A 20,792-nucleotide genomic window follows, 5' to 3' on the forward strand; every position below is an offset into this window, starting at 1 on the left:
GCATCCACAGTGCTACCATAATTGAATCTTTATCCTGGTTTTTACATCCACAATGCTACCGTAATTGATTATTTATCCTGGTTTTTGCATCCACAGTGCTACCGTAATTGATTATTTATCCTGGTTTTTACATCCACAGTGCTACCATAATTGTTTCTTTATCCTGGTTTTTACATCCACAATGCTACCATAATTGGTTCTTTATCCTGGTTTTTGCATCCACAGTGCTACCATAATTTAATCTTTATCCGGGTTTTAACATCCACCGTGCTACCATAATTGAATCTTTATCCTGGCTTTTGCATCCACAGTGCTACCATAATTGAATCTTTATCCTGGTTTTTGCATCCACAGTGCTACCATAATTGAATCTTTATCCTAGTTTTTACATCCACAGTGCTACCATAATTGATTCTTTATCCTGTTTTTTACATCCACAGTGCCACAGTGCTACTATAATTGACTCTTTAGTTCACAAAGAATAACCTAATTGACTATTAACCACATACTGCAACATACTCAATGGTACTTTTTCACTGAGACATTGATAACCAAGGGTCTAGTGTTTGTAGGGCAGAGATGGAGTGCTGCATATGAAAACCACGTAGTAACTCAATGGATAACACACTTCAAAGTACAATAGGTACTAGCAGTCTACTGTTTGGGAGACAGAGAATATTGGAAGGATGCCTATGTGTTTGATGGGCTTAAGCAATTGGAAGCATGTATACAAATGGAAGCATTTCATGCATTTTAATGCATTTCATAACAGCGGTGGAGGTAAAGGCCATCTGAAAACATGCAGAATTTCATGCAGAGAACTCATCCAGCGCCTGTTGGTTGCCATTCAGGTAGAATTTCAGGGGAAAGAGTGATGTGAAAAATGCAAGTCAACTTTCTCGAAAGTGCAAGTACCACTTAAGCGAGAAAGTGATGCTAGCTCTTGGCTGGCATCTGCTAAGGTCTTTAAGAGAAAATAAAATAAAAAAGGTTCCTTTTGTATATATCCAACAGGAAATTATATGCAGTAGAATATACAAGAAAAAGCATACTGCAGTGGGGAAGCGACAAAGGAAGGGCGTCCTTCACTTTTCCCACTGTAGTCTAAAGATTTCACTTGTAATGATTTCAAGAATTTGCAGTGCAGTTAAAGAATAATTCTCTTCCATCATATGATGAAAGTGACTGTTATAAACAAAAATACCCAGCCATACTGCTGTGAGACCTCATTACAATACATTTGTATTCATATATATATAAGGACGAAATCAAAAGCTTAATTCTATAACAAAATTTGTATCTCAGTGTGATCCTGAAATTACTCTACTCGGGAACATCCAGGCGTGCTGTTAGTATAATTTCTTCCAAAGCTACTAGAAGGCCCTTGATACAGATCTTCTAATCAAATGGTCAAACATGTGAAAAGACTGATAACGAAGAGGAAAGAAATTTACATGTAAAGATAATGAGACTGAGATGAGAAGTTGCAGCCATTTTAGGTCTTGGCCCGACCGCTGAACACGCAATATTATGTCTTATGTGAATTTGGCCTTTTGTTCCTTTACAACCTAATCAGAAGAATTATATTTGAGCTTATTACATGTTGACTTTCAAGAAAGTTGTTTTTCTAATGAGTAGACAGAAAGCAAATGATTTCAATAAATTGTTGTTTCAGTTGCATCCATTTTTTATGGGAAACATCTGTGGATCAAGCAACTGACATGCTGTGAAGAAGGCAGAGATTCAATAAGCAATCAACCAATGCAGCCGAAACCTGTTGGACATTTGTTCAAGAAGAACTGATTAATTGTCAATAATCTGTGTGATGATTTGTATCATTCATTCACGTGACTGATTTTAAAGCTATACCTTTATTTATGAACTGTTCAACAGTTCCTTATACAAGTATCACATTGCATGGTAGAAGTATGCGCGTTATTGTCGTACATGTATATGTTGTGGAGGTGTATTTGTTAAATATGATCATTTTATTTTGTAAAGACTTGTTTTAGTGATGAACCAGATGAAAAATGTTCTATTATGTGATCAAAACGGAATATGAAACAAGCATTGGCAATGCCAACATTTTGTGCTTTAGTGGAGGTGTGTGATAGGCATTTGCTAGGCACTGATATAAAGCTACTATCTGGCAATACCATTGCAACCTCTGGACACTGGAGTGATTATCTGTGTATGTGATTTTGGTACCTGACAAATGACTATCTAATATCTCAAGCCAAAGCTGTTGGCTGTGTCAATGCATGTTTTAGCAGTACTTCAGTGCAAGGGACAGATATAAATGAAGTGGCTAAAGGCACACATGGTTGAGACTTTTTATTACACCAATAGCCATTACAGCTGTAATTAAGCCATTAACTCTCAGCAGACTGCAGACGAAAACACTGGCTGGCACTAGCTTGATAGAGGGAGCTTAAAGAGATGCCAGGAGGGTGTGTTGGGGGGAGGACAGGGAATGGAGTAAATACCCAAAGAACGCCCACAAGTTATGCTTCTCTTCACATGTAATCTTCCTCCATGCTGTACTCGAATGCAATAGTTTCAGCTTGTAGGGGATGATTAAACATAAGCGACACTTAATAGCCCAAACTGAATAGTAGTACACTCTTTGTAGCAGTAGTGTTTTATTAATTATTCAGTGGTGGAATGTTAATACATTGTAATATATGCATGAATGTTGAAATGTATTAATATGAGAAAAAGAATAAACCCCATGGAAACATCAGTTTGATCTATAGAAAATGTGTTTGCTCATCTGTTTGGAAACTTGAACAATTGAAGCCATGACTGCCTTCTTTTAACTCTTACAGCTAGATGTCTCATGACACCTATGTGAGCCAGGTCCCGGGTATTCTTCAGCTTGTAATTTAAGATAAGCCTTTCTTCTCACAAGATGTCCTTGCTTCTTTTTTATTTGTGTGATCAGGTTAGGCATCTCTTCCTGCTGGCCCTGGGGTATCTCATAGACATCCCTGCCACAGCTGAAGCTCATATTGGGCGCGAGGCATTTACCACTATTATCTAGCCCACACTTCGTAACTCACAGCAGTCCTTATCGGGCACCATTGACATGAAAGAGACGGGAGTGACTGATTTTCAATAAGCTGCGACCGCTGCCAGAGAGTAAGGCCTATTGAGACCTTCTAGACGCCGCTGGGCCGCATCAGCTGGAATGTATTACTCTTCCAGTCTTGTCGATGTTGGAAGAAATGAGGCTGGAGCTTTGAAGAGTTTTGCCCCATTTCCCAAATTGTATAAAGGGACTGGGGCATCTTTTCTTTGCACCTCTTTCAGGGGCAATAGATAGCCCTTTCTTCGGATTTGTTTTGCACCTGTAGACCAAACTCCTCCAATACCTCCAGAGCAAAGATCGACTCCTCCGATCTTTAGGAGCTACAGAATCTTCCCACCGCTTTTTCTGTAGAACGGGGTGGACCTCCAGGGATCTTCTGTTGGCCATGCATGTGGATCTCCACCCTCCTATCTTCCTCTTTCATATTATTGTGGTTAGGGATATTCTTCATCTTGTCCTTCCTAGCCGTGATCCTGAAAGGGGGCTGTGGAACGGGTTCTCAAGATTGTATTTGAGATGTGACCTGACTTTTTTGTGTCATGTTCCACCTGCATATTTGCAATGGTACTAATCTAAACCTCTACTACAATTGGTTTGAGACGTACGGTGGAACGTGCGCATCCCCTTGAGTTCACCTTTCTCTTTTTGTTGTTTTTTTTCTTTCGTCAAGCATTATCTGATCTTTCTCCATTCTCCTCTCTGTTTCCCTCAGTGTAGCTTTCTTCATTAACTTTCCTTTAATGTCCTTTAACACTTCCAATCCACTTTTCCCATTGGAATTTTGTTTGGGCTGTTGTAGTGATTTTGAAGCTCTTGACCTTGGATCTGGGGCTGCCACTAATGATGTAGTTAGTACTACCATTGGTTGCCTTTCTGTTGTTAGAGGATTTGATGCCAGTGGGGTCATCACGATGCGCGCTCTGACATCTGCACTAAAGGCTTGGGAGCATGTGATGGTGGTGTGTCCCTCAGCGTGGCAACCCTGTGAAGTTTGAGCTCCATGGACTACATTCCGGAACGCTATGCTTGATGTCACTAATGACCGGCATCCAGTGTCCATGAGGGGCAGGAAATGCTTTCAGATCCTCTTTCTAGGCAATCCTTCCCAGTTTGTGGTTTGTGATGTGGAAGTGGGGAAACGGTCTCCAGGCCAGGCCTTTTACTGTCCCATCATCTTTGTTTATTCTTTCTGAGTATATCACTGCTCTGCTGATCTGACTCTACACAGGTCTCCTTCATTGCACCTCCTCTTCTTTTTCAGCCAAAGAATGCCTGGCGAATGTCACAGCCGAAGATATCATGGCATGAACATGTATGCATGTATGGATTTGTGTATGGAAACCTAGCTGGTAGCAAAGGAGCACTGCATGTAGGAGACACTCTGGCAAGATTACAAGGAAGGGCGTGGGGATAGGTATAGTATACAGAGCCCATCTCATGTAACTCCTCAATATTTGACTATGCACATTGTTTGGTTTCTTTGTGATTGTGACACATTTCCTGCCTGGCCACCCCCTTTTCACAGAGCTGCATTCCAAATTGTCCTGTGCCCCTCCTTGTTGACTTTTCCTTGTTTTTCAATGCTCTCCCAACGGCACGCATCTTGAAACTTCTCTTCTGCGAATCGGACTCCCAGTTTGATACTTTTTCCTGTACCGTTCCACGCTCTGCCCCTGCTGCCACACTCTCCTGGCTCATCTCTCATTCCTGCTCCTCCCACTGCCTGATTCTTCTGCTCTGTTGGTCACCAGCTCATTTCTTTGTTGTCCATTTCCTACCCCAGTTCCCTTGATTATATCTGTTTCATTTGTACACAAGGAATCCCTCTTGATGTCACCGCTCCACCCCATACCCTTCCATATTTACTCCTGCCTGTGAACGAAGGATACCACGTACAATTGTGAAAAAGGTCAATTAGGACCATTGAAATTTGGTCAATTCTCCAAACGGTCAATTCTCCCTGATCAATTTGGGCAATACTCTCTGTTCCCCCTCCCTTGCCTCATCGCACCTTGAAACACTTGTGTATAGGCGCATTACAAATGCCATATCCTATCATATCACATCCGAGCTTAGAAACCAAACTCAAGTACGGTGTTAGGCACGTTAGCAAAAAACCTTTAAATACATTAAAATACCCATGTGCAGCCTGACATGGACCTCCTCATTAAGGATGGCCTAGGAGGCAAAGCTCTTGCAGAACTATTTTGTTTTGCGAGGAAAGCTTTTTTGTCAATTTTGTATATTTAACAGATGAAAAATGTCGTTTTCTGTCTCCCTGTGCTATAAACTTCTCACTTCTTCTGGATTCAATCTGGCATCTCAGCACGGTAGGCACAATTGGGATTTGGATCTAGGTTACAAGATGTCTGATATTGAAAGGAATCTAGTATGCGCCGGTCCAAGAAGGTTTAAAATTAACTTGGTTTCTGTGGTGCAAGCAACACAGGATTATCCATTATATATATTGCTTCCCGTGGAAAATGTGGTCCTGTAAGTTGACCCAAGATAGTATCTGTTGGAAATGTAAGAGGGATGTAGGTACTACCGTCCACATGCTCTGGCAATGACAGAAAGTTTGAAGCGTATAGATCTTGTGCTGGGTCTTTTCCTCCCCGTAGACCGCGGATTTGTATGTTAGGTCTGTTCCCTGCTACTATTCATCTGTCTGCTGATGAATACCCAGCCCTCTTGGTGGCTGAAAAGCACATCTTGAGGCTTTGCAAGAGTGACGTGCAACCTACTATTCATGATTGGCGGTATAGTTTGGCGGTATAGTTTGGCGGTATAGTTTGTCGTTTCTTTCAAACAGGGAGAGAGTGTATTTCCAAATCAAACAACAGCAGGACGGGTATTTGATGATATTTGGGGTACTTTTAAGGATTTATATGCTTGACATGCTCATCCCTCCCCTCCCTGCTTCCCCCTTTTTTATATATATATATATATATATATATATATATATATGTAATGGCTGACGTGTTGATAGTTTGTTCTTCCAGTGCTCTCTTTTGATTGCTCTTTGTATTTGACTCTTATTCTTTTTGCTGAAAACCAATATATTAAAAAAGACAACAGTCCAACTGTCATAACAAGCATAGCTTGCAAGATTTGAAAAGACGCTTCTAATGTTCACGTCTTTCACTGTTCTTGTGGAAAATTGACACTAAGACAGGGTGTGTAAGCTGACATGCAAAAACATCGCTGCAGCAACGTAAGTGTAGCAGAAGTCATGTTTCTATTTAAAAAATCACAAAAGGAGTAGAGCTGTTGTAGTGGCCTGTCAATGATGACACCAAGCCCGATGGTTGTGTTTATGTGCCTTTATTTTACTTTAGCACAAACACTGTTAACAAATAATAATGATCTTCCAACATACACTACTATATCTATTGATGTAAGTGATAAAGTCCTCTCGTGGTTTATATGCTCAGGAAGTGCCTATTGTTTAAGCAGGAGGTTCGGTGGAGAGCTGTGAGGCAGCTTGCTGCTCTGCTGCCTGCCGGCTCAGAATGCCGTGAGCAGCACCTCCTCCGGGGACTTCCTTCTGGACCTCTTAAGGTCCTTTACTCTACATCTGTGTCTGGGAAGTCTTGACCCCTCACATGTGGGCATAAATCTGATGAGATGGAGGCTAAGGTGATGTTCTGAGGTCAGCTGCATTGCGTTACAAACAAGCCCTACTGGCTTCAGAAACAGCCCCTAATGTAGGCGTACATACATAATGATGTTAATATACCTGCAGATATGCAGATATTGCTATTCTTTTTTGACGAGGCAGTCACACTCTGACATCAGGGACTTTTCAAACCTACAAGTGAATCCACTCCGAGGCCTTACATCCCCCTGAAAACATTGGAAACACATTGGCCTCTGTATGTTCGTTAGTGACCTCATTGGTGGCATAATGAATAACATTATGCTGATAAGTAGCATAGACGGGATTGCTGTCAGGAGACACGTGGATCATCGTGTATTTTGTCGACTTCTTTCCGTTTGTGACGTTGGTGCTGTGTATGACTTGCCCAGGCGCAGTTAATGTAAGTGGCAGCCAATTGGAATCCATTGGATGGTAACGCCCTGCCCCCTGGAAAGCACAGTGCTGTGAACCATGGCTTCATCGCTAGCAGGCAGCCCTCTTTTTGCAGTATCTACTATTGTGCTGTGGGGGCTAGCACAGTGCTGTGAATCATGGCTTTGTTGCTAGCAGGCAGTCCTGTTTTTGTATTATCTGCTATTGTGCTGTGGGGGCTAGCACAGTGCTGTGAATCATGGCTTCATCGCTAGCAGGCAGCCCTGTTTTTGTATTATCTGCTATTGTGCTGTGGGGGCTAGCACAGTGCTGTGAATCATGGCTTCATCGCTAGCAGCAGCCCTGTTTTTTTATTATCTGCTATTGTGCTGTGGGGGCTAGCACAGTGCTGTGAATCATGGCTTCATCGCTAGCAGGCAGCCCTGTTTTGGTATTATCTGGTATTGTGCTGTGGGGGCTAGCACAGTGCTGTGAATCATAGCTTCATCGCTAGCAGGCAGCCCTGTTTTTGTATTATCTGCTATTGTGCTGTGGGGGCTAGCACAGTGCTGTGAATCATGGCTTCATCGCTAGCAGGCAGCCCTGTTTTTGTATTATCTGCTATTGTGCTGTGGGGGCTAGCAGACTGCTGTGAATCATGGCTGCACCACTAGCAGGCAGCCCTGTTTTTGTATTATCTGCTATTGTGCTGTGGGGGCTAGCACAGTGCTGGGAATCATGGCTTCATTCCTAGCGGGCAGCCCTTTTCTTGTTTTATCTGCTATTGTGCTGTGGGGGCTAGCACCGTGCTGGGAATCATGGCTTCATTGCTAGCAGGCAGCCCTGTTGTTGTAGTATCTACTATTGTGCTGTGGGGGCTAGCACCGTGCTGGGAATCATGGCTTCATTGCTAGCAGGCAGCCCTGTTTTTGTATTATCTGCTATTGTGCTGTGGGGGCTAGCACCGTGCTGTGAATCATGGCTTCATCGCTAGCAGGCAGTCCTGTTTTTGTATTCTCTGCAATTGTGCTGTGGGGGCCAGCACCGTGCTGGGAATCATGGCTTCATTGCTAGCAGGCAGCCCTGTTTTTGTATTATCTGCTATTGTGCTGTGGGGGCTAGCAGCACAGTGCTGTGAATCATGGCTTCATCGCTAGCAGGCAGCCCTGTTTTTGTATTCTCTGCTATTGTGCTGTGGGGGCTAGCACCATGCTGTGAATCATGGCTTCATCGCTAGCAGGCAGACCTGTTTTTGTATTCTCTGCTATTGTGCTGTGGGGGCTAGCACCGTGCTGGGAATCATGGCTTCATCGCTAGCAGGCAGCCCTGTTTTTGTATTATCTGCTATTGTGCTGTGGGGGCTAGCACCGTGCTGGGAATCATGGCGTCATTGCTAGCAGGCAGCCCTGTTTTTGTATTATCTGCAATTGTGCTGTGGGGGCTAGCACCGTGCTGGGAATCATGGCTTCATTGCTAGCAGGCAGCCCTGTTTTTGTATTATCTGCTAGTGTGCTGTGGGGGCTTGCACAGTGCTGTGAATCATGGCATCCTTCCTAGCAGGCAGCCTGTTTTTGTATTATCTGCAATTGTGCTGTGGGGGCTAGCACCGTGCTGGGAATCATGGCTTCATTGCTAGCAGGCAGCCCTGTTTTTTTATTATCTGCTAGTGTGCTGTGTGGGCTTGCACAGTGCTGTGAATCATGGCATCCTTCCTAGCAGGCAGCCTGTTTTTGTATTATCTGCAATTGTGCTGTGGGGGCTAGCATCGTGCTGGGAATCATGGCTTCATTGCTAGCAGGCAACCCTGTTTTTGTATTATCTGCAATTGTGCTGTGGGGGCTAGCACCGTGCTGGGAATCACGGCTTCCTTGCTAGCAGGCAGCCCTGTTTTTGTATTATCTGCCAGTGTGCTGTGGGGGCTTGCACAGTGCTGTGAATCATGGCATCCTTCCTAGCAGGCAGCCTGTTTTTGTATTATCTGCAATTGTGCTGTGGGGGCTAGCACCGTGCTGTGAATCATGGCTTCATTGCTAGCAGGCAGCCCTGTTTTTGTATTATCTGCTATTGTGCTGTGGGGGCTAGCACCGTGCTGTGAATCATGGCTTCATCGCTAGCAGGCAGCCCTTTTGTTGTTTTATCTGCTATTGTGCTGTGGGGGCTAGCATCGTGCTGGGAATCATGGCTTCATCGCTAGCAGGCAGCCCTGTTTTTGTATTATCTGCTATTGTGCTGTGGGGGCTAGCACAGTGCTGTGAATCATGGCTTCATCGCTAGCAGGCAGCCCTGTTTTTGTATTATCTGCTAGTGTGCTGTGGGGGCTAGCACCGTGCTGGGAATCAGGGCTTCATTGCTAGCAGGCAGCTGGGAATCATGGCTTCATTGCTAGCAGGCAGCCCTGTTTTTGTATTATCTGCTATTGTGCTGTGGGGGCTAGCAGAGTGCTGTGAATCATGGCTTCATTGCTAGCAGACAGCCCTGTTTTTGTATTCTCTGCTATTGTGCTGTGGGGGCTAGCACCGTGCTGTGAATCATGGCTTCATCGCTAGCAGGCAGCCCTGTTTTTGTATTATCTGCTATTGTGCTGTGGGGGCTAGCACAGTGCTGTGAATCATGGCTTCATCGCTAGCAGGCAGCCCTGTTTTTGTATTATCTGCTAGTGTGCTGTGGGGGCTAGCACCGTGCTGGGAATCATGGCTTCATCGCTAGCAGGCAGCCCTGTTTTTGTATTATCTGCTATTGTGCTGTGGGGGCTAGCACCGTGCTGGGAATCATGGCTTCATCGCTAGCAGGCAGCCGTGTTTTTGTATTCTCTGCTATTGTGCTGTGGGGGCTAGCACAGTGCTGGGAATCATGGCTTCATCCCTAGCAGGCAGCCCTGTTTTTGTATTATCTGCTATTGTGCTGTGGGGGCTAGCACCGTGCTGTGAATCATGGCTTCATCGCTAGCAGGCAGCCCTGTTTTTGTATTATCTGCTAGTGTGCTGTGGGGGCTAGCACAGTGCTGTGAATCATGGCTTCATCGCTAGCAGGCAGCCCTGTTTTTGTATTATCTGCTAGTGTGCTGTGGGGGCTAGCACCGTGCTGGGAATCATGGCGTCATCGCTAGCAGGCAGCCTGTTTTTGTATTATCTGCTATTGTGCTGTGGGGGCTAGCACCGTGCTGGGAATCATGGCTTCATTGCTAGCAGGCAGCCCTGTTTTTGTATTCTCTGCTATTGTGCTGTGGGGGCTAGCACAGTGCTGGGAATCATGGCTTCATTGCTAGCAGGCAGCCCTGTTTTTGTATTATCTGCTAGTGTGCTGTGGGGGCTAGCACCGTGCTGGGAATCATGGCTTCATTGCTAGCAGGCAGCCCTGTTTTTGTATTATCTGCAATTGTGCTGTGGGGGCTAGCACCGTGCTGGGAATCATGGCTTCATTGCTAGCAGGCAACCCTGTTTTTGTATTATCTGCAATTGTGCTGTGGGGGCTAGCACCGTGCTGGGAATCATGGCTTCCTTGCTAGCAGGCAGCCCTGTTTTTGTATTATCTGCTAGTGTGCTGTGGGGGCTAGCACCGTGCTGTGAATCATGGCATCCTTCCTAGCAGGCAGCCTGTTTTTGTATTATCTGCAATTGTGCTGTGGGGGCTAGCACCGTGCTGTGAATCATGGCTTCATTGCTAGCAGGCAGCCCTGTTTTTGTATTATCTGCTATTGTGCTGTGGGGGCTAGCACCGTGCTGTGAATCATGGCTTCATCGCTAGCAGGCAGCCCTTTTGTTGTTTTATCTGCTATTGTGCTGTGGGGGCTAGCATCGTGCTGGGAATCATGGCTTCATCGCTAGCAGGCAGCCCTGTTTTTGTATTATCTGCTATTGTGCTGTGGGGGCTAGCACAGTGCTGTGAATCATGGCTTCATCGCTAGCAGGCAGCCCTGTTTTTGTATTATCTGCTAGTTTGCTGTGGGGGCTAGCTCCGTGCTGGGAATCATGGCTTCATTGCTAGCAGGCAGCTGGGAATCATGGCTTCATTGCTAGCAGGCAGCCCTGTTTTTGTATTATCTGCTATTGTGCTGTGGGGGCTAGCAGGGTGCTGTGAATCATGGCTTCATTGCTAGCAGGCAGCCCTGTTTTTGTATTCTCTGCTATTGTGCTGTGGGGGCTAGCACCGTGCTGTGAATCATGGCTTCATCGCTAGCAGGCAGCCCTGTTTTTGTATTATCTGCTATTGTGCTGTGGGGGCTAGCACAGTGCTGTGAACCATGGCTTCATCGCTAGCAGGCAGCCCTGTTTTTGTATTATCTGCTAGTGTGCTGTGGGGGCTAGCACCGTGCTGGGAATCATGGCTTCATCGCTAGCAGGCAGCCCTGTTTTTGTATTATCTGCTATTGTGCTGTGGGGGCTAGCACCGTGCTGGGAATCATGGCTTCATCGCTAGCAGGCAGCCGTGTTTTTGTATTCTCTGCTATTGTGCTGTGGGGGCTAGCACAGTGCTGGGAATCATGGCTTCATCCCTAGCAGGCAGCCCTGTTTTTGTATTATCTGCTATTGTGCTGTGGGGGCTAGCACCGTGCTGTGAATCATGGCTTCATCGCTAGCAGGCAGCCCTGTTTTTGTATTATCTGCTAGTGTGCTGTGGGGGCTAGCACAGTGCTGTGAATCATGGCTTCATCGCTAGCAGGCAGCCCTGTTTTTGTATTATCTGCTAGTGTGCTGTGGGGGCTAGCACCGTGCTGGGAATCATGGCGTCATCGCTAGCAGGCAGCCTGTTTTTGTATTCTCTGCTATTGTGCTGTGGGGGCTAGCACCGTGCTGGGAATCATGGCTTCATCGCTAGCAGGCAACCCTGTTTTTGTATTCTCTGCTATTGTGCTGTGGGGGCTAGCACAGTGCTGGGAATCATGGCTTCATCGCTAGCAGGCAGCCCTGTCTTTGTATTATCTGCTAGTGTGCTGTGGGGGCTAGCAGAGTGCTGGGAATCATGGCTTCATTGCTAGCAGGCAGCCCTGTTTTTGTATTCTCTGCTATTGTGCTGTGGGGGCTAGCAGAGTGCTGGGAATCATGGCTTCATTGCTAGCAGGCAGCCCTGTTTTTGTATTCTCTGCTATTGTGCTGTGGGGGCTAGCACAGTGCTGGGAATCATGGCTTCATCGCTAGCAGGCAGCCCTGTTTTTGTATTATCTGCTATTGTGCTGTGGGGGCTAGCACAGTGCTGTGAACCATGGCTTCATCGCTAGCAGGCAGCCCTGTTTTTGTATTATCTGCTAGTGTGCTGTGGGGGCTAGCACCGTGCTGGGAATCATGGCTTCATCGCTAGCAGGCAGCCCTGTTTTTGTATTATCTGCTATTGTGCTGTGGGGGCTAGCACCGTGCTGGGAATCATGGCTTCATCGCTAGCAGGCAGCCGTGTTTTTGTATTCTCTGCTATTGTGCTGTGGGGGCTAGCACAGTGCTGGGAATCATGGCTTCATCCCTAGCAGGCAGCCCTGTTTTTGTATTATCTGCTATTGTGCTGTGGGGGCTAGCACCGTGCTGTGAATCATGGCTTCATTGCTAGCAGGCAGCCCTGTTTTTGTATTATCTGCTAGTGTGCTGTGGGGGCTAGCACAGTGCTGTGAATCATGGCTTCATCGCTAGCAGGCAGCCCTGTTTTTGTATTATCTGCTAGTGTGCTGTGGGGGCTAGCACCGTGCTGGGAATCATGGCGTCATCGCTAGCAGGCAGCCTGTTTTTGTATTCTCTGCTATTGTGCTGTGGGGGCTAGCACCGTGCTGGGAATCATGGCTTCATCGCTAGCAGGCAACCCTGTTTTTGTATTCTCTGCTATTGTGCTGTGGGGGCTAGCACAGTGCTGGGAATCATGGCTTCATTGCTAGCAGGCAGCCCTGTTTTTGTATTCTCTGCTATTGTGCTGTGGGGGCTAGCAGAGTGCTGTGAATCATGGCTTCATTGCTAGCAGGCAGCCCTGTTTTTGTATTCTCTGCTATTGTGCTGTGGGGCTATTTCTGGACTATGATAATATTGATAGTCCATTGTAAGGCATTTCAGGCGTGCTCCTCGTTTGGGAATCGTTAATTAGAAACGTTCAGGGTCGAGCACTGCGCTGTTTACCCGAATACGGATATATGAATTCTATGCCAATGAGTGTCGCTGGGGTCACCAGCAATCTTGCCAGTTAATTATCTTCAGTTTCTCATTCCGGGTGAAGTTATTTGCCAGGTGATTAGCAATGAATTAGGCGCTCTGAACAATGTATTTAAGCCTCAAGTGTGACGTTTTCTTTCTAATTGCGATGGGTCATCAAAATTGTGCGAAGAGCAGCAGGAAGTCCCCTGCCCAACTTTGCCGCGCTCTCAGTCGTGTTATTGCTGAAAATTAAGGATGTGTGCTCTGCACTTGTTAAGGGCGATGATGTCTGCGGGGAAACACAATGTCAATGGCTTTACATTCCAAACCTGTCATATACATTTTATTTGTGGGATACATATTGTAATGTTCCTAGGTCAGGCGCAGTGCTCCATATAACACGGGGCTGCAATGTAAGTGCACCTGTCATATCAAACATTCTTGCCAGCCCTTTAAAACTAAAACGAGAATGAAAGGCTGCCAGGAAGTTCTTTCCCAAAAAAGAAAGGAAGTTGAACATGCACAATCAAAACAGGTGGAGTGAATGAGTGACAGAGAATAAGTGAGTGAATGAGTGACTAAGTGAGTGAATGAACGTGTGAATAAGAGTATTTGTATTTGTATTTATTTCGTTTATATAGCGCCTTACACCAAAGCGCTGCACACTTTAACAATAGGATACATATGACAGTAACATTATAACAGTAACAGTGGAAGCAATTTACAATTGAGAATCAGACCAACAAAACAATAAGTAGAGCAATTAATTGGGGGGGAGAAGGAGAGTAGTACAGTAGATCGGAGAGGGAGAGGGAGGGGAGGGGAAGAGGGGGAGGAGGGAAGCGGATGGGGTGAAGGGTGAGAATGGGAGGAAGATGATCAAGGAGATAAGGCAAGGAGGGAGGGGAGCAGGAAGGGGGAAGGGGTTTCATGGCGGGGAATGGAGAAGGAGAGATTTGAGGGAAGTTCGGAATGAGGAAAAGGTGGAAATAGAGCAGAGTGAGAGAGGTAAGGAGGTCCAGTGTAGGGGGGCTAGGAGATGGAAGGAGCGGAAATGGGATGTGGCACAAGGGGAAGGAGGAACAGTGAGAAGGAAGTGGTCGGCAGAGCGAAGAGAGCGGGAGGGAGTGTAGAACGAGAGGAGGGAGGAGAGATAAGGGGGAGCAAGACCGTGGAGAGATTTAAAGTCTAGGCAGAGAAACTGAAATATAAGATGGGAATGAAAGGGAAGACAGCCAAGAGAGGAAAGGGAAGCTGAGATGGAGTGACGGGGGAAGAGGAGACAGAGCGTGCGGACGGCAGAGTGGTAGATAGATATAAGGGGGGCGAGATGAGAAGTAGGAAGTCCAAAGAGTAAGGAGGAGCAGTAGAAGAGGCGAGAGAAGATAAGGGAGGAGATTAAAAGTTTAGTAACATGGAAAGTGAGAGAGAGGTGGACTTTGAGAATACTAAAGAGATGCAAGTGACAGGCACGAGAAGTGAGAGAGATGTGATGGGAAAAGGTGAGAGAGGAGTCAAAGTGAATGCCTAGGTTGCGAGCGTGGTCAGAGATGGGGAGATTAGAAGGGGGAAAATGAATGAAAGGAGGAGGAGAGGGAGGGGGAAGAGAGTTAGAGGGGAAGAAAGCTACTTCAGTTTTATCAGTGTTAAGGGAAAGGAAGCGACAAGACATCCAATTTTTTATTGCAGTAAGGCAGGAGGATAGTTTAAGGTGAAGGTCAGTAGAGAAGGAAGAGAAGGAGAGGAAGAGTTGAGTATCATCGGCGTAGAAATGGTGAGAAATGCCAAAAGAGGAGATAACAGGGGCACGGAGGGAGGTAAATAGTGAGAAAAGGAAAGGGCCAAGAACCGAACCTTGGGGTACTCCGTATTCCAGAGGCTGGGTAGAGAGGAGCGGCCTCCCCAGGAAACAGTAAAAGAGTGGGAGGAGAGGTAAGAGGATAGCCAGTTAAGAACAGAGCCTTTGAATCCAAAGTAAGAAAGAGTGTTGAGAAGAAGGGGGTGATCGACAGTGTCGAAGGCAGCAGAGAGGTCTAGAAGAATAAGGACAGAGGATTGCTTAGAGTGTCGAGCTGAGAGGAGGGAGTTAAGGATGTAAGTGAGGGCAGTTTCATGAGAGTGTTTAGGACGGAAGCCAGATTGAGAGGGCGGAAGGAGAGAGAGATTAGTGACAAAGGTTGAGAGTTGCGAGTAGGTGAGTAGAAGAGTGAATTAATGAACGAGTGAGAGATTGAATAAGAAAATGATTGAATGAGTGACAGTGAATAAGTGATTGAGTAAATAAGGGAGATACTGGATACATGAGTGAATAAGTGGGTGAATGAGCGTGTGCATAGGAGTGAATGAATGAGTGAATAAAAGAGTGAATGAGTGAGTGGGAGATTGAATTAAAAAAGTGAATACACGAGTGAGTAAATCAGTGACAGAATGGATATATGAGTGAGCGAATAAGTGAGTGAGTGAATGTGTGTGTGAGTGAGTGAATAAATGAGTGAATGTGCTAGCAAACGAGTGAGAGGCTGTAAAAGAGTAAAATTAGTGTGCAAAAGTGAGGGAATGAATAAATGAGCAAGTACATACATAAGTGAATGAGAGAGAGTGTGAATCCATGAGTAGGTGATTTAGTGAGTGAGTGAATGAATGACTCTGTGAATATCTGAGAATGATTGAGTGAGGGAGTGCATTCACTTAAATAGTCATAGCTGCAAACCAAATTGGGCTTGCGTGTTGATTCCCTATGCCATCATGACTTATGCCTATTCTAAAAGTGAAACTTGCACATGTGCAGTGCATACTATGCAGCTGATTCATAAAGGTTAAAATGCTTAGGGTGCACTTGGAGAAGGGGTCCCCAGGATGGCACTCAACTATGGTTTAGCTGGATAGCTGCCCAGTATCTGCCCTCTTTGAGAAGTGGGCACATGGAGTGGCACAATGTGCCTGCACCTACCCCCAAATAGGGCAAGAATAGGAATATGAAACCCCCCGGCAGAACACATGCTGTGTAAATGCACCATACACATGTGTAAATATTGGCCAGTGTAAATGATCGGTTGAAAAATGCACCCACCAGGAAGTACTTCCAGGCGCTTTATGAGGATAACAGAATGAAAAGCAAATGCAGTCAATAACTGCGGGGCTGTACGGCTCTGAGTGCACTCTCACCGTCAGACCTATGACCCCCACTATAGCAGGGGTCTGTAACCAGATGTTTCGGACTATGCCTCCCATGATTCCTCACCATTGACTATGCTGCCTCAGGCTAATGGGAGTTGCAGTTCAAAACATCTGGAGAGCCGACAGTTACAGGACAGGCCCCTGGTCTATGGAATCTCGCAACACGGAGCAGCCTATCCTGGGAGGAATAGTTAGTCCCTCCATGGGGCAACTAAGGGAAATCCCACAGCGATCAGTGTTTCACCGCTCTGTGTCTTCTGACGTTCCCTTCTCTCCAAACCTGCCCTTTTCTATAAACTGACAGCAGCTTCAGTCTGGAATCTCTCCTGCTCCACATTTTATCCACTTTGGATGGTCGGACTCTGTCATTCTCGCCGTTGCTCTGCAGGCGCACTGTGTTTGCTCTGAAGCTTTATGGATTCTCTGCCCTATGATGCCACTTTTCAAAATAGTGCCCTCTTCTGTATCTGTGCGATTTAAAGTCTGATGCTGGCCCTCAGCTGCTATAGAACAGGGGAGAATAATAATTGTGGCATAGTAGGAAATAGTTTGTATTCTTTTTAGTGAAAAATAAAATCTGCTTCCTCCACAAAACAAAAACCAAACTAAAAAGCAAAAAAGTAGTGAAAAGAAATCCTCTTAAACAAATATAAAAATAAAACAATTGAACAGTAACTATTAAAGGCTACCCCTAGGAAGGCTTGCCCTAAGTTTTTGTATGTAAGGTTGTAAGTATGTATGGGGTTTATGTAGCATGAAAGTAGCATCTTGGCCTCCCTTTGGTCAAGATGAAGGGGCAGTGCCAGGAGCTTCGCTTTCTACCAGCTCATCTCAGCAGGCAGTTGCCAGAGTTATTTTTTCGACCACTCTCTGAAAACCACTGCAGGCCTTTGTTATGTGGTGGCACGGGGGTGGGGGGGGGGTGAGAGGGGCTGGTGGGCTCCTCCTTCTCAAACTTCTTGCATTGGGGTTTAACATCAAGCTGCTGACCGATGCAGTGCTACAATGCCCGCTCTACTCCTGCTGCCACCCCTGCTGCTTTTCATCCGATATAAAAAGGTATTGTAATAATGCCCAGTAATTAGCAGTGTGGCAGCACGGCCACCTATAGGCGACACCAGGCAGGTAGTAAATGTACCGTCAGATTCTAACTCTCCTGGAGCTGAGGCTGCACCATCGGGAAAGTTGGCCTGCTCCAAGACTCCAATCCCCCTTTCCACAAAGCCCCTGCCTCACGCTTTCTGATCCCAAATGCCTGTGGGCAACCCTTGCCACTGAGTGCCTCCAACAATTCAAACAGTTGAAAGAGCGAACTCCGAAGCATTCAACCTGAGTTAGAACGAATTTTAAACAAAAACACGTTTACATAGAGTTACATTATTTTACAACAGTTTAAACAATTAAAACGAGTAAAAGAGTTAAACATATAGGCAAAACAAATTAAAAACAGTTCAGAGGTGTTAAATCAACTTAGTGAGAGTTGAAATGTTAAAAAGAGATAAAGGAGACATAGAGATTTTAAAAGATCTAAAAGTGGAAGGTGCATACATGAAACACTGATTTCTCATTTCTCTTTTCTTGCTTTAGATCAGATGAGAAACCTGTCAGCACTGCGCTTTGCTGTTGCCGGGCTTTGTTTTGAGGTATACTTTTGTGACCTAATGAATATGCCTGCCCGGTCTCTCCGTTCCGGCTCCAGGTGCAACACATCATTCCCAGCCGCGGCGGCCTGTTTTGTGGTGCCCGCCCCTCTCTATTTCCCGCGCCGCTGTAGCCCCTGATGCCCTTCCTACCATTCAGACGTTGTGCCCTTGCCGGTGTTGCAATAGGTGGCCCTCCTGGTTGCACGCGCGTGGTCATCTGCTAAACCTTGCATGCGCACTGAATGCAAGAAAACCTCCACACATGGGATTAGCTCACATCTCCCGCTCTCTTGCCAGCTTGCTTTTCCTGCTTGACTTCGATGCCACTACCTCTGCATTGTTTTTAAATGGGTTCAGTGTCTTGCACCCCCATCTCTATGTATGTACGTATGGGATTTATAAACCTAGCTTGAGTGCTGTGGATAGGGGTGTAGTGTCTTTGAGGGCTGTTTGCATCGGTAGGAGTCCGGGCCGGGGCCAGAGGGAGAAGAGGGGAACAGGATGTGACGCGGGGTGGGAGGGCAAGTTGAAGTAGGGACTGTACGATGAAAGACTTTTTCATGCCAGACACGAATGTCGACTATGAGAGACACATGTTCCACACAACGATGCAAAAAAAGGGGGAACCATGGATGCATTTGTGATGCAGCTGCGGATAAGAATGAAGCACTGCGCTTTAGACAATTACTCGAATGACAAAGCTTTAAGATCACAGATAATTGCAGGGTGTGGGCCAGTACACTTCAGGAAAAGCTATTCCAGAAGCCACTATCCCTGGAAGATATCCTGATGCTAGTGCTCTTGGAGGGGGTGGTAGAAACCCAAGAAGAGGTGATGAACAAATGGAAGATGCCATTGTCAGCAACAAGCATGGTATAAACAAGATGGCTACTGCAACGCTCCCGCAGAGTCAGACAGATCAATTTTGTTTCAGGTGCGGACACAAATTCTGGTATGAAGAGACAGGCACGGCAATCGACAATCGGCCAACTGTGCTCAGTCTGTAAACTTGAGAACCACTTCAAAGCAGTGTGTTGGAAGTCGGTGAGCTCAACAAGAGGAGAGACGATGGGCCCGTCAAGCTCTAGAATGAAGGAGAGGTCCGTGACGGAGATATACAAGAACATCCTAAAAGCCCCACATCTGAGACCATCAGAGATGGCCATCTATCTGTATGGATCCAAGACACTGTTACCATGCATGGGGTACTTTGACGTCACCCGCCCATACAAGACAAAATGCAAGATGCTATGCATACATGAAATAGAGGCGGAATCCGAGAGCGGGTGCATGCTGAGTTTTAAAGCAGATATGGGTATGGTTCTGATACATGGGCTGTATCGGCTGATGACACATAAGTACATTGACACTGTGGTGAGAATGGAACAGCTGTTCTTATCTCTGTTCAAGGGACTGGAAAAAAACGAAAACACAAGCAAATACAACTGCATATTGATCCAACCATCCCTCCCGTAGCCCAACACTGTCAGGGAATACCAGTTAACATACACCGACAAGTTGAAGAAGAATTTCACAAGCTACTTGGAGCATGACATCATAAAGCCATGACGGGTTCTACTCCCTGGGTGTCCCCCATTGTACCCGTACCCCAAAAGAGGGTCAGACACCATCAGACTCGGTGTGGACATGAGGCGACCCAATTAAGCCATCATGAGGGAGCGACATCAGGCCCCCCGAATCGCAGACCTGACACATTTGCTCAACTGGGCCCAAGTATTTTAGAAGTTAGACTGGAAAAAGGACTATGATCAGCTGGAATTGAGCCTGAAATCGAGGTTTATTTATTTATTTATCTGTGCATTTATAAACCGCATCTAACCCATAGGCATCTGGGCGCTTAACTTACATAGTAGTACACAGGTTACACAACATTGATCACTGAAATGTGGTACATTGCATTGCATTATTTGTTACAGTTACAAGTATACAGATATGGGGTGTGTTCATTTGGTTACATAGCATAATTACATAGGTTGGTGGCAAGGCCCTGTGTGAAGAGATGTGTCTGCAGTTGTTTACAGAATTTCCGGAATGAATTTTCAGTTCAGAGATTAGTTGGTAGGGCACTCAAATGTTTTGCGGCTAGTGTGGGGAAGCTGCTCCCTCGTGCTTTGTGTCGCTTAAATCTAGGTGTGGCTAGTAAGTTCTTGTTGGCTGATCGGGTATGCCTGTTAGTCTGGGATCTAACTACTTGGTCAGCGATGTAGGTAGGTGCTACTTTATTTAAGCATTTGTGAGTAAGGGTGAGAGTTTTGAATTTAATACGTTCCTGGATAGGTGGCCAATGTGCGTCTTGTCTAACCTTAGAGATATGGGAAATTTTTGGAATGGTGGGCATTGTTTTGAAGTACTTGGAGCTTTTTGATGTTTTGTGTATTTGTGCCAGCATACAAGGCGTTACAGTAAGCTAGTCTGGACAGTATCAGGGCTCTGGCCAGCGTGATGCGGCTGTCCGTAGACAAGAATGGTTTTCAGGCATTGATGAGTTTACAATTGTATGCTGTTGCAGACGCTATAGCATTTACTTGTTTATTTAGAGTGAGGGACGAGTCCAGGTAGAAACCTAGAGTTTTTACTTCTTTAGCAACTTGAATGATGTTGCCGTCTGTGCTGAAGGTTTTGAAGGCGTCATTTGGTTTGGCAATGTGGAGTTGTGATCCTAAAAGGAGCAGCTCTGTCTTGTCGTCAATTAGGCACAATCCATGGTGTGCCATCCAGGCTTGAATAGTTAGGTGTATGGCATT

The sequence above is a fragment of the Ambystoma mexicanum genome, chromosome 14 (genome assembly GCF_040938575.1).
Source record: "Ambystoma mexicanum isolate Mex_15411 chromosome 14, UKY_AmexF1_1, whole genome shotgun sequence".
Classification (NCBI taxonomy): Eukaryota; Metazoa; Chordata; class Amphibia; order Caudata; family Ambystomatidae; genus Ambystoma; species Ambystoma mexicanum.